Consider the following 12,285-nt stretch of genomic DNA (forward strand, 5'->3'; position numbering starts at 1 on the left):
TCTATGAAGCCAACATCACTCTGATCCCCAAACCTGACAAGGACAACACAAAGAAGGAGAACTACAGGTCAATATCACTGATGAACATAGATGCAAAAATCCTCAACAAAATTTTGGCAAACCGATTACAGCAATACATCAAAAAGATTATACACCATGATCAAGTGGGATTTATACCAGGGACACAGGGATGGTTCAACATCCGCAAGTCAATCAACGTGATACACTACATCAACAAAATGAAAAACAAAAACCACATGATCATCTCAATAGATGCAGAGAAAGCATTCGACAAGATCCAACACCCATTTATGATAAAAACCCTCAGTAAAATGGGCATAGAAAGAAAGTACCTCAACATAATAAAGGCCATATATGATAGACCCACAGCCAACATCATACTCAATGGACAAAAGCTGAAAGCCATCCCTCTGAGGACAGGAACAAGACAAGGGTGCCCACTTTCACCACTCCTATTCAACATAGTACTGGAGGTGCTGGCCAGAGCAATTCGGCAGGAAAAAGAAATAAAAGGAATCCAAATAGGTAACGAAGAAGTAAAACTCTCGTTGTTTGCAGACGACATGATCTTATACATAGAAAACCCCAAAGAATCCACAGAAAAACTATTAGAAATAATCAACAACTACAGCAAAGTAGCAGGGTATAAAGTTAACGTGCATAAATCAGTAGCATTTCTATACACTAACAATAAACTAACAGAAAAAGAACTCAAGAACTCTATCCCATTCACAATTGCAACAAAAAGAATAAAATACCTTGGGATAAACTTAACCAAGGAAGTGAAGGATCTATACAATGAAAACTACAAGACTTTCTTGAAAGAAATAGGCGATGACATAAAGAGATGGAAAAACATTCCTTGTACATGGATTGGAAGAATAAACATAGTTAAAATGTCCATACTACCTAAAGCAATATACAGATTCAATGCTATCCCAATCAGAATCCCAAGAACATTCTTCACAGAAATTGAACAAACAATCCTAAAATTCATATGGGGGAACAAAAGACCGCGGATTGCTAAAGCAATCCTGAGCAAGAAAAACAATGCCGGCGGAATCACAATCCCCGATTTCAAAACATACTACAAAGCTACAGTGATCAAAACAGCATGGTACTGGTACAAAAACAGGTCCACAGATCAGTGGAACAGAATTGAAAGCCCAGAGATAAAACCACACATCTATGGACAGCTAATCTTCGACAAAGGAGCAGAGGGCCTACAATGGAGAAAAGAAAGTCTCTTCAACAAATGGTGCTGGGAAAACTGGACAGCCACATGCAAAAGATTGAAAATTGACCATTCTTTTTCACCACACACCAAAATAAACTCAAAATGGATCAAAGACCTAAAGATTAGGCCTGAGACAATAAGTCTTTTGGAAGAGAATATAGGCAGTACACTCTTTGACATCAGTTTCAAAAGAATCTTTTCGGACACTGTAACTCCTCAGTTGAGGGAAACAATGGAAAGAATAAACAAATGGGACTTCATCAGACTAAAGAGCTTCTTCAAGGCAAGGGAAAACAGAATTGAAACAAAAAAACAGCTCACTAATTGGGAAAAAATATTTACAAGCCACATATCCGACAAAGGGTTAATCTCCATAATATACAAAGAACTCACACTGCTTAACAACAAAAAAACAAACAACCCGATCAAAAAATGGGCAGAGGACATGAACAGACATTTCTCAAAAGAAGATATGAATATGGCCAATAGACACATGAAAAGATGTTCATCATCGCTAATCATCAGGGAAATGCAAATCAAAACTACACTAAGATATCACCTTACCCCCGTTAGATTGGCAAAAACATCCAAAACCAAGAACGACAAATGTTGGAGAGGTTGTGGAGAAAGAGGAACCCTCATACACTGTTGGTGGGAATGCAAACTGGTACAGCCACTATGGAAAACAGTATGGAAATTTCTCAAAAAGTTAAAAATAGAAATACCCTATGACCCAGCCATCCCATTACTGGGTATCTATCCTAAGAACCTGATAACAGATATCTCAAGAGTCCGTTGCACCCCTATGTTCATCGCAGCATTATTTACAATAGCCAAGACGTGGAACCAGCCTACATGCCCAGAAACTGATGACTGGATAAAGAAGATGTGGTATATATACACAATGGAATACTACTCAGCCATAAAGAAAGACGAAATTGGCCCATTCACAACAACGTGGATGGACCTCGAGGGCATTATGTTAAGCGAAATAAGTCAGTCAGAGAAAGACGATCTCTATATGACTCCACTCATAGGTGGAAATTAGTATATTGAGAAGGAGATCTGATCGGTGGTTACCAGGGAAAAGGGGGGGTGGGGGGAGGGTACGAAGGGGGAAGTGGTGTACCCACAACATGACTAACAAAAATGTACAACTGAAGTCTCACAAGCTTGTAATCTATCATAACATTAATAAAAAAAAAAAATAGACATTGGACTTGAGTACATATTTCTCCAAAGAAGACATACAAAAGGTGATAAGCACATGAAAAATGCTCAACATCAATGTTCACTAATGAAATGCAAATCAAAACCACAATAAGATACCACTTGACACTCAAAAAAAAAAAAAACAGAAAATAAATGTTGGTAAGAATATGCAGAAATTGGAACTCTGTCTCATTGGTGGGAATGTTAAATGGTGCACCCGTGGAAAACAGTTTGGAAGCTCCTTAAGAATTAAACATGTAATCACCACATGATTTAGCAAGTCCACTCCTAGGTATATACCCCAAAGAAATGGAATTAGAAATTCAAATAGATACTTGTACAACAAAGTTTATAGCAGCATCATTCATAACAAGCAAAAGGTGGAGACAACCCAAATGCCAATCAATAGACCAACATTTTGTTTATGAATGAATAACGTTTATGAAGGAATAAACAAAATGTGGTATATACATGCAATGGAATATTAAACTACAAAAAGGAGTGACATTCTAATACATGCTCCAACATGGTGAACCTTAAAAGCTTTATACTAAAGGAAATAAACCAGACACAAAAGGAAAAATATTTGCGATTCTAGTTATATGAGTTATCTAGAATAGGAAAAATCATAGAGATGGAAAGTAGAATAGATTTTACCATTTTCTGGGGAAAGATGGAATGAGGAGTTATCATTTAATGGGTATAGAGTTTCTGTTTGGGATGATGAAAATTTCTGGAATTGAATAGTTGTGATTGTTGCACAATATTGTTATCATATTTAATGCCACTGAACTATACAATAAAATAGTTAAAATGGTAAATTTTATGTTATGTATATTTTTCTGTAGTAAAAAATATTTTTTAAGGAATGAACTATTGATTCACACAACAACATAGTTAAATCTTAAATGCATTTTACAAAATGAAAAAATACATGTGGAATTACACAAAAATATGAAAATATTGACTACTACTGAACTGCACACTTAAAAATATTTGACAGTAAATTTTATGCTATGTTATATTTACAACAATAAACAATTTCAAAAGAGAATACATGTCATATGATTCCATTCATATTATGTTCTACAAAAGGACAGAAAACAGATCAGCGGTCGCCAGGGCTAGGGGGAGGGAAAAGTGCTTACAAAGGGAAGGCTCAAACATTTATGGTTAGCAGACAGGAAGAAATGAGGGAGGAGGGCAAAAGGGGTTATTAGGCACAGGTGTGTGGTGATGGATTGTAATTAGTCTTTGCGTGGTGAACATGATGTAATCTACACAGGAATCAAAATATAATAATGTACATCTGGAATTTATCTAATTTTATAAACCAATCTTACCACAATTTAAAAAAAAACAATCTACCTGATAAAGAGTAGGACAAATTGTCATAAAGATGCTCACTGATCCTGGGAGAAGAATGAATGAATACAGTGAGATCATCAACAAAGAATAGGAAATATAAAAAACCAATCAGAAGAGAAGAACACAATAATGAAAATGAAAAATTCACTACAGGAACCAATAGCAGAGTAGAAGATACAGAAGAACGGATTAGTGAGCCAGATGAAATCACCCAAGCTGAATAAAAATAAGAAAAAAGGATTTAAAAGAATGAGAACAGTTGAAGAGACTTCTGGGACATCAAGTGCACTAATAACTGTATTATAGGTGTCACCTGAAGGAGAAGAGAGAAACAAAGAGGCAGAGAATATATTTGAAGAAATAATAGCTGAATAATTCTCAACCTAAGGATGGAAACAGATATCAAGGTAAAGGAAGCACAGAGAGCACCAAGCAAGATGAGCCCAAAGAGGCCCACACCAAGGCACATTATAATTAAAATGTCAAGAATTAAACATAAAGAGAGTATCCTAAAAGCTGCAAGAGAAAAGCAATAAGTTACATACAAAGGAAACCCCATAAGGTTATCAGCTGACTTCTCAGAAGAAACCTTACAGACTAGAATGGAATGGCATGATATATTATAAGTTCTGAAAGAAAAAAACTTAGGGTCAAGAATACTCTACTCAGCAAGGTTATCATTCAGAATGGAAGGAGAGATTAAGAGTTTTCCAGACAAGCAAAAACTAAAGGAGTTTATCACCAATAAAGCAACTATACAAGAAATGCTAAAGGGAGTTATTTAAATGGAAAAGAAAAGACCACAAATAGGAATAAGAAAATTATCAAAAGTAAATAAATAAAATCACTGGTAAAGGCAAATACGCAGTGAAAGCAGCAGCTAAACCGTCTATGAAGGTCAAAAGACAAAACTACTAAAACTACCTATTTCCATGATAAGAGGGTAATGGATACACCAACAAAAGAAGAGGTTAAATATGATGACAAAAACATAAAATGTGGGAGGAGGAGAATAGAAGAGTAGAGCTTTTAGCAAGAGGTCAAACTTAAGAAACTAACTTAATATAGATTGCTGTATACATAGGTTATAATATATGAACCTCACAGTAATCACAAACAAGAAACCTACAACAAATACCCCCAAAAATAAGAAAAAGGAACCCAAATATAAAACTAAAGAAAGCCACCAAAACACAATGAGAGACAGGAAGAGAAGAAGAAAGGAACAGAGAAGAACTACTAAAACACCCAGAAAAAAAGTAACAAAATGGCAATAAAAACCTACTTATCAATACATACTTTAAGTGTCAATGGACTAAATGCTCCAACCAAAAGGCATAGGGTGGCTGATTAGAGAAAAAATCAAGATCCATACATGCTGCATACAAGAGACACACTTCAGACCTAAAGACACTCACAAACTGAAAGTGAAGGGATGGGAAAATATACTGCATGAAAACGGCAATAAAAAGAAAGCTAGGGTAGCAATACTTAGACAAAAGACACTTTGAAACAAAAACAATAACAAGAGACAGAGAAGAACACTACATAATGATAAAGGGAACACTCCAACAAGAGGACGTAACATTTGTAAATATCTATGCACTGAATACAAGAGCACCTAAATATATGAAGCAATTATTAACAGACATAAAAGGAGAAATAGACAGTAACACAATAATAGTAGGGGACTTTGATGCTCCATTTACACCAAGGGATAGATCATCCAAACAGAAGATCAATGAGGAAACATTGGCCTTAAATGATACATTAAACCACATAGTTTAGATAGATATATACAGAACATTCCATCCAAAAACTGCAGAATACGCATTCTTTTCGAATGCACGTGGAGCATTCTCCAGGATAGATCAAATATTAGGCCACAAAACAAGTCTCAATAAGTTTAGTAAGAGTGAAATAATACCAAGCATGTTTTCTGGCCACAACAGTATGAAACCAGAAATCAACTACAGGAAGAAAACTGGAAAAACCACAAATATGTGAAGATTAAACAAAATGCTACTGTATAATGATTGGGTCAATGAAGAAATCAAAGGAGAAATCAAAAAATACCTGGAGACAAGTGAAAGTGAAAATATGACATGCCAAAATTTATGGGATACAGCAAAAGCAGTACTAAGAGGGAAGTTTATAGCAATACAGACCTACCTCAACAGACAAGAAAAACCTCAAATAAACAGTCTAACAGTGCAGCTGACGGAACTAGAAAAAGAACAAAGCAAGCTCAAAATCAGTCGAAGGAAGGAAATAATAAAGATTAGAGTAGAAATAAATGAAATAGACACTAAAAAATAAAAAACATTGAAACTAAGAGCCTGTTCATTGAAAAGATTAAAAAAATTGACAAACCTTTGGCTAGACTCCTCACAAAAATCAGAGAGAAGGCTCAAATAAATAAAATCAGAAACGAAAGAGGACAAATTACAATGACATCTCAGAAATACAAAATTATAGGAGAATACTACAAAAAGCTATACACCAACAAATTGGATAATCTAGAAGAAGTGGACAAATTCCTAGAATCATACAGTCTTTCAAAAACTGAATCAAGAAGAAATAGCGAATTTGAGTAGACCAATCACGAGTAAAGACATCAAAACCCTCCCAAAAAACAAAAGTCCAGAACCAGATGGCCTCCCTGGTGAATTCTAGCAAACATTCAAAGAAGAGTCAATACCTATCCTTCTCAAACTCTTCCAAAAAATTAAAGAGGAAAGGATGCTTCTTAAATCATTCTACAAGGCCAAAATTACCTTGATACCAAAATCAGAAAAGGACAGCACAAAAAAGAAAATTCCAGGACTATATTACTGATGAACATTGATGCAAAAGTCTTCAACAAAATACTAGTAAATTGATATAGTAAAAAGATCATACACCATGATCAAGTGGGATTTATTCCATGGATGCACGGATGATCCAACATCTGCAAATCAATCAGTGTGATACACCATATTAATAAAATGAAGAATAAAAATCACATGATCATATCAATAGATGCAGAGAAAACATTTGACAAGATATAGCATCCATTTGTGATAAAAACTCTATATAAAATGAATATAAAAGGAAAGTACCTCAACATAATAAAGACCATATATTACAAACCCACAGCTAACATCATACTCAATGGTGAAAAACTGAAAGCTATTAATTTAAGAACAGGAACAAGACAAAGATGCCCACTTTTGCCACTCTTATTTAACATAGTATTGGAAGTCCCAGCCAGAGCAATCAGGCAAGAAAAAGAAATAAAAGGGATCCATATTGGATAAGAAGAGTGAAACTGTCACTATTTGAAGATGATATGATTTTATATAGAGAAAACTTGAAAGAATCCACCAAAAATCTATTAAAAACAATAAATGAATACAGTAAAGTTGCAGGATGCAAAATCAACATACGAAAATCAGTTGTGTTTCTATACACTAACAACAAAGTAGCAGAAAGAGAAATTAAGAATGCAATCCCATTTACAATTGCAACAAAAAGAATAAAATACTTAGGAATAAATTTAACCAAGGAGGTGAAAGATTTGTACACTGAAAACTATAAAACATAGTTGAAAGAAATTGAAGCAGAAACAAAGAAATGGAAAATACTCCATGCTCTTAGCTTGGAAGAATTAACATAGTTAAAATGTCCATACTTCCTAAAGCAATCTACAGATTCAATGCAATCCCTGTCAAAGTGCCAAAGACATTTTTCAGAGAAATAGAGCAAATATTCTAAAATATATGTGGAATGACAAAATGCCCCAAGTAGTCAAAGGAATTCTGAGAAAAAGAACAAAGCTGGAGGTATTGCACTCCCTGATTTCAAAGTATACTTCAAAGCTATAGTAGTCACAACAACATGGTGCTGGCACAGAAACAGACACAGAGATCAATGATTCAGAACTGAGAACACAGAAATAAACCCACACATCTAGAGTCAGCTTGTTTTTGACAAAGGAACCAAGAGCATACAATGAAGAAAGGAGTCTCTTCAATAAATTGTTTTGGGAAAACTGGACAGCCACATGCAAAGAATAAAAGTAGCCCATTATCAAACACTATACATAAAAATTAACTCAAAATGGATTAAAGACTTGAATGTAAGACCTAAAACCATAAATATTCTAGAAGAAAACATAGGCAGTATGCTCTTTGACATTGGTCTTACCAGTATTTTTGTCCCACCAGGCAAGCGAAATAAAGAAAAAATAAACAAATGGGACTACATCAAACTAAAAAGCTTCTGCACAATAAAGGAAACCACCAACAAAACAAAAAGACAACCTAACAACTGGGGAAAGATATTTACAAACCATATACCTGATAAGGGATTAATATCCAAAATGTATAAAGAACTCATTCAACTCAAAAATAAAAAAACAGACAAGCCAATTAAAAAATGGGCAAGGGACCTGAATAGACATTTTTCCAAAGAAGATATACAGATGGCAAAAAGGTACGTGAAAGATATTCAACATCATTAACTATCAGGGAAGTGCAAATCAAAAGTACAATGAGATATCACCTCAGATTCCGATGGCAGAATGGCTGTAATTAACAAGACAAGAAAAAAGTTAGAGAGGATGTGGAGAAAAGGGAACTTTCATACACTGCTGGTGGGAGTGCAAACTGGTGCAGTCACCATGGAAAACAGTACGGAGATTCCTCAAAAAATTAAGAATAAAACTACCATATGATCCAGCTATTCCACCAGGTATTTATGCAAAAAATGTGAAAATATGAATGTGTAAAGATATATACACCCCTATGCTCACTGCGGCATTATTTACAATAGCCAGGATTTGGAAACAACCTAATTACCCGTCAAGGGATGAATGGGTAAAGAAGATGTGGTATATATACACAAAATACTACTCAGCCATAATAAAAGATAAAATCTCACTATTTGTGAAAAGATGGATGGACATTGAGAGTATTATGCTGAGAGAAGTAAGTCAGAGAAAGTCAAATACCGTATGATCTCATGCATAAATAGAAGATAAAAACAACAAATAAACACATAGATACAGAGATTAGACTGGTGGTACCAGAGGGGATACCAGAGGGGAAGCAGGGAGGGAGGAGGATGCAATGGGTGATAGGGTACATGTGTATGGTGATGGATGGTAATCAGTCTTTGAGTGGTGAACATGGTGTAATCTACACAGGAATCAAAATATAATGATGTACACCTGAAATTTATATAATATTATAAGCCATTACCTTAATTTAAAAAAAAATAAAATGCTACAATAATGGTTTTGAAAAAGCTGTTAAATTTGTATACAAAGTCAAATATCAAGAACTTCCTGGGGCCAGACCCATGGCCGAGTGGTTAAGTTTGCACACTCCACTGCGGCAGCCTGGGGTTTCGCTGGTTTGGATCCTGGGTGCGGACGTGCACCACTTGTCAGGCCACGCTGAGGTGACGTCCCACGCACCACAACTAGAAGGACCCACAGCTAAAATATACAACTATGTACTGGGGGGATTTGTGGAGAAAAATCAGAAAGAAAAAAGAAAAAGAAATGAAGATTGGCAACAGTTGTTACCTCAGGTGCAAATCTTTAAAAAAAACAAAAACAAAAAAAGAACTTCCTTTAAAAATTATTTAAGCAATATTAAATAGTAGTTATTTTACAAATTTCATGGGGTTGGCCCAGTGGCATAGTGGTTAAGTTCAAGCGCTCCGCTATGGCAGCCCAGGGTTCACTGGTTTGGGCCCTGGGTACAAACCTACACACTGCTTATCAAGCCATTCTGTGATGGCATCCCACATAAAAAAAATAGATGAAGACTGGCACAGGTATTAGCTCAGCAACAACCTTCCTCAAGCAAAGAGAGGAAGATTGGCAACAGATGTTAGCTCAGGCCAATCTTCCTCACCAAAAACTAAAAAAAATAAAAAGTTCTTTAAGTTATAAAATAAATAAGGAAATTGATAGGAAATACAAATATTAAAAGAGAGTGCTATATCTGGATAGCTTTAATAAAATCATTCATAAAAATTTAAATAATATACTTAACATGTATTTGTAAAATTTGAAATAATACAAGCATAGTAGAAATTAATTATATCATAATTCTAATCTTTCCAGAATACCTCTTTTAGACATAATAATCTTTAAAAGTGAAATAAATTGTTTTGTTATTTAATTTCCATTTAGGCTATAAGTGTTTTTGAGAATTTTTCACATCTTATAGGGACAAATGACCAGCAGGATACCAGTTTTGCCACTTCAAAATTGCATAAGGGAGAAAAATTCCAAAATCTTATTAAACAAAATCCATGAAGAATCATATTTGTTACAGGGAGAACTTTTTGTTGTTGTTGAAGAGTATGAATAAGAAGGGATTAAAGAAAAGTAAAGTATCCAGAAATATCTTATTCTCTACTTTTCCACAATGAAAAAGAAGTGGTTGTCTCATATGTCAAATTGCAGGATAGTGATCACAAGAATAATGTGCCAGCTGCACTGCTGAGCAGTTACTGTTCCTATACTGTAACGTCATTGTGTTACATTTGCCTAATAAGGACTCAATATTAAATTGCAATAAAAATTGCCTTCAGACAAAATTCTAGATTTATTTTTGTATCCCACAATGTCATTCTGCGATGAAGGCTCCAGCCAAATATTGATTTCCTAACGATTGGCCATGTATCATTGAGCCAAAAAGCGTGCACCTACAAAGATGGATAAAGGTATGGCTTCATTTGTTAGAGGGATGAAAAACTAGAAACGATTTAAATGCCCTTCAGAAGTGCCTGGTCTATAAATTATGGAAAATTTTAAACAATACAATTAAGAAGATAGGGGGTTTGGAAGATGGTGGCATAGGAGGACTCTAAACTCACCTCCTCCCATGGATGCAACAAATCTACAACTACCTCTGGAACAATTTCCCCTGAGAGCGATCTGGAGACTGGATAAAAAGAAGCCCCACAGGGCCTGCCCTGCGACTGAGTGGCTAAGTTTGCACACTCCACTTCAGTGGCCCAGGGTTTTGCTGGTTTGGATCCTGGGCATAGACATGGCACCACTCATTGGGCCATGCTGGGGCGGTGTCCCACATAGCACAACCAGAGGCACTCACAACTAGAATATATAACTATGTACCGGGGGGGGGGGCTTTAGGGAGAATAAGGAGGTTGGGGGGAAGGAATATTGGGAACAGTTGTTAGCTCAGGTGTCAATCTTTAGGGAAAAAAAGAAGCCCCACAACAAAGGAAAATACGGACATGGGTGGAAGAGACAGAAATACAGCTCCACTGAGGAAAAAAACCACACCCTAGCCATGGTACTTCATGGTGAGGAATTATCTCAAAGGAATGGATCTTTTCCCGAAGGAGGAGGGGATCTGAGCATGGAATCTATGCCACTATAAGCATCATAGCCTTTAGATTTAGCACAACCAAGAAGAGATCCCATAATACCTGGCTTTGTTGGCTTTGAAAACCAATTGGGAATATGCCCAGAAAAACTATCAAATGTCAGAGAAAGAGAAACCTGCTTTTAAAGGGCCTACGCACAGATTGACCTGTTCCAGATACTAGCACAAAAACACCAGAAAGGAAACTGCATAGCCTATTGGTAAAGGAGACTCACTTACTAAGCTTGAAGCACATCTTGGAGAGGCAGGAGGTAGCTGGGCCCACATCCCCAGGGACTGTGACACTGGCAGCAGCCATTATTGTGACCTAATTCAGCAGTGCTGACACAGACACTGGCACACCATTGGATTCCTTCCTCTAGCCTTTTAGCATAGGAGATTGCCCCGCCCACAAGAGCACCTGAGGTAGTTGAGTTCAGCCAGGTCAGGTAGCCTATCCCGTGGACTAGCCCCACCCACAAGCAAGTCCATGGAAACAATTGGCCTTAGATGACATATTACACCAGGTGAACTTAGTAGACATGTACAGAACATTCCGTCCAAAAACTGCAGAATGCACTTTCTTTTTGAATGCCTGTGGAACATTCTCCATGATAAATCACATATTGGGCTACAAAACAAGTCTCAATAAATTTAAGAAGACTGAAATAATACCAATCATCTTTTCTGACCACAGTGGTATGAAACTAAAAATGAACTACAATAAGAAAACTGGAAAAGCCGCAAATATGTGGAAATTAAACAAAATGCCACTGAACAACTATTGGGCCAATATAGAAATCAAAGGAGAAATCAAAACATACCTGGTGACAAATGAAAATAAAAATACAACATACCAAAATTTGTGAGATACAGCAAAAGTATTACAAGAGGGAAGTTTATAGCAATACAGGCCTACCCCCAGAAACAAGAAAAATCTCACCTAAACAATCTGACAATACACCTAAGTTCACTAAACAATGAAGAATAAACAAAGCCCAAAATTAGTAGAAGGAAGGAAATAATAAAAATCAGAGCGGAAATAAATTAAATAGA

General features: G+C 35.9%; 1 protein-coding gene across 2 annotated transcripts in view; it reads right to left on the minus strand.

The window, feature by feature from the left end:
* Positions 1–11,661, minus strand: part of LOC103544298 (natural killer cells antigen CD94-like) — a 77,640-nt gene extending 65,979 nt beyond the window's left edge. For both annotated transcript variants that reach the window (XR_011540598.1, XM_070622150.1), the window contains exon 1: positions 11,470–11,661. The gene's annotated coding sequence lies outside the window, so the exon portion shown is untranslated. The remainder of the gene's footprint in view (positions 1–11,469) is intronic.
* Between the last annotated feature and the right edge of the window lie 624 nt (positions 11,662–12,285).

This window comes from Equus przewalskii, chromosome 5 (genome assembly GCF_037783145.1).
Source record: "Equus przewalskii isolate Varuska chromosome 5, EquPr2, whole genome shotgun sequence".
Classification (NCBI taxonomy): domain Eukaryota; kingdom Metazoa; phylum Chordata; class Mammalia; order Perissodactyla; family Equidae; genus Equus; species Equus przewalskii.